This window comes from Squalius cephalus, assembly GCF_949319135.1.
Source record: "Squalius cephalus genome assembly, chromosome: 8".
Lineage (NCBI taxonomy): Eukaryota > Metazoa > Chordata > Actinopteri > Cypriniformes > Leuciscidae > Squalius > Squalius cephalus.
In genome coordinates, this window is record NC_137129.1 from 20,369,424 (window position 1) to 20,372,579 (window position 3,156).

Below are 3,156 nucleotides of genomic sequence, written 5' to 3' on the forward strand. Positions count from 1 at the left end.
CTCTACTACAGACTTCCAATAACACAATTTCAAGGTCTTCAATTGTTTCTTGAGATGAATAGATAGTCAAGTCATCAGCGTACATAGCTATTTTTACTTTCTTTAAGACTAATGGCAAGTCATTTGTATATATAGAAAACAGGAGTGGTCCTAGGCAACTTCCCTGTGGTACACCACAGTCAACTGCTCTTTCATGTGAAAAACTTCCTTTGAAAAAAACAGTTTGTCTCCTATTTCCTAAAAAACTCTGAAACCAAATTGTTGCTGTTGAGCTGAAACCATAAAAGTGCAATTTGCTTAATAGAAGTTTGTGATCAATCAAATCGAAAGCAGAGCTAAAATCTAACAGTACAGCTCCTGCCAACTTTTTATTATCTAATGCTGTTAACCAGTCATTTGCCATTTGAGTCATAGCAGTGGTGGTCGAATGACCTGCTATATAGGCATGTTGAAATTCTGTATTTAAGTTATGATCAGAAAAATATTTCTGAATTTGTTCAACAACTTCTCCATAATTTTACTTAACGCAGGCAACAGACTAATCGGTCTACAGTTGGGTCCACAGAAAGTTGAAGATGTATTTTTTGGTAATGGTACAATTTTGGCTGTTTTCCAAGCCTGAGGATAAACCCCTTTATTTAGACTCAAATTTAAAATATGAGTAATAGGAACAGCAATTAAACTAGCAACAAATTTAAACAAGTTAGAATCAATATTGTCCATACCAGAATTGCAGTTCTTTTCCTGCATAATGCTGTTCCTTATTAAGACCTCTGCTTTTATATTTCCAGTTTGCTCCATATCACCCCTTAATTTATTGATTTTATCACAAAAATAATTATTTAAATGATTGGCAATATCAATTGGCTTTGTAATGAAATAACCCTCTGATTCAATAAATGCTGGGATAGATTTAGCTTTCCTTCCCAACATATTGTTTAAGACATTCCATAATTTCTTATTGTCATACTTCTCATTTATAATCAAATTTGTATAATACAATTTATTTTTCTTTATGTTTATTTAGTTACATAATTTCTCAACTTTCGATATATTTGCCAATCTGATTCATAACTAGAAATATTGAGAGAAATATTGAATAAGTTGATTTCACTTACAATCTCTTGTAACATTAATTGTCTTGTCACATGAACTCCACTTACTATTTTAAGTTAAAGTAACTAAACCTTTGTATTCATTGAATGTGCTGAACTAGAACATTTAAATTAAGACAAATAAGCAATACAAAAGTCATTTTTTTACCGTTTTATTTGAAAACAGCATTAACTTACAGGTTGTTGTCCCCTGCTTTAACAACCTTGAATCATAAGCCTGAAACAGTGGCAAAATGTGTGTCATTCATGCCCTGAACATTGTGTAGCCAGGTTTAATAATGAGAAACCCTATTTAGCTGTCTAACCCAGTCATGAAAGGGTTAACTTTAATTTTGTATCTTTGATGGACTTGTAAGTGATCCAATGGGTGAATTCTATGAGGCACTGAGCTGACCAATCAGCTGCCAGCTAGGCTCCGTTACAGTTACGCCTCTAGTTTCGCTTCACTGCACGTTCTTTTGGCGCTTGCACTTGAGCATAGGAGGCTGCGTTATCTGCTTGGTAAGATGAGAAAACAATATGGAGTTATTTAAACAAGTTCTGTAATCGTTATTGCTTATACTGACTATACCTTGATGTAATATAGAGTGTAAACGAAAGCTGTGCCTGAATCCATTGTTGTCACGGAGCTAAAGGCAGTGAATTCCGTTAAAATGGTGAGTTGTTTATCTAGGCATCTGAGTTCGCTAATATTCATGCTAACAGGCCAGGCTTTTGATGCCCATTTTTGTATTTAACCTAGTTGCTGAGTTTATGAGTTCGCTAGCATCTGTGTTAATCTGTGTTAATGGGTGAATCAGTGCAAAGGTGCTCATCGTGTAAAGCTAAAGGTGTAAAGCCTGCTGTGTGCATATGTTAATAAGGTAATTAGCCACAATAGGCTAGCGAAATACTGGTTAATGTCTTTGAAACCAACAAATTATTTTGTTTGTGGGTTATAAAAAGAAATGTTAACTTTTCATACTGTTGTTAAATAGTTAGTTTGTTAAATAATGATGTTAAAAATTGTGGATTTAATTGTGGTCACTGAAGCTTAAAGAGGTACATTTTTAGTGCATTCTTTCCACTGTTACCGGTGCAGAGGGGGATAAATAAGCACACTAACGCCTTAATGCCTCTAATTTAAAGTGATACAATTTGATTAATGTTTACATGCAATTCATGCAGTTTTATTCTTCATACTGTTAATGTTACTACCGTAAGGTTTCATAAAACTTGAATTTGAAATGTGTCTTTATGAAGGATGCAATTTATGTAAATTTACTTTTGATACTAGAGAGAAATTCATATAGTTTTGATACCTGAGAAGAAACATAAGAGCTGTTGTACAACGAGAGAAAGATTTTTATATTGCATTATGGGTGTACTGAAATATTATCTCATTTTATTTTGTAGTAGCCTGTAGCAGTCCATTTATTCATTGAATGGTAATTGAGAGAAATGATTTGGCCTTATTTATAGGTCAGGTTTTGGTAAGAGTTGGGAACATCGTGCAGAGATCCTTTCCATGGAGTGATACAGATCCAGACGTTCTTCCAGAGATTCATTGATTCCCAGTCCGGGTGGCTGGGTGGCGAGCCAATCGTGTTTGACAATGAATCAAATTGCTTTAGACGAACTGCCCGGATCATCCTCTTCATCTTCGTTGTGGTAGGACTAACTCTAAAAAAAGGGGCCCCAATGTGAAACTGAACTCTTGTCAACCAAGGCAAGTTGAACTGAGGACGAACTGAGCTCAAAGATACTGAAAAAAGAGGGTTTCGTTTTGTTTACGTGAGCACTTTATTATTTTAGTTTATTTTTTTTCATAAATGTGTTTTTTGTATGTATGTTCCACCCTGTGAATTTAATACAGGTTATCTAAACTGTCATTCTGGTGTGGCATTCTTTTTTTTTTTTTATTGATATTCAATTCTCAGGCTCATAACAATTTAGCGTCTTCTGATTCTGGTCCAAATCGTATTCATGATAGCCTCTACGTCTACTTTAGACTATTAAACCTATGTACATTATTTCTACTACCTCATAATAAGGGTTAAAT

At 34.3% G+C, this 3,156-nt stretch overlaps 1 long non-coding RNA gene across 1 annotated transcript; it reads left to right on the forward strand.

The window, feature by feature from the left end:
- The first annotated feature begins 1,382 nt into the window (after positions 1–1,382).
- On the forward strand, positions 1,383–2,760 carry LOC307162588. The gene is made up of 3 exons (XR_013821943.1): positions 1,383–1,616; positions 1,702–1,771; positions 2,577–2,760. It is a non-coding gene; the product is annotated as an uncharacterized lncRNA (long non-coding RNA).
- The last annotated feature ends 396 nt before the right edge of the window (positions 2,761–3,156 follow it).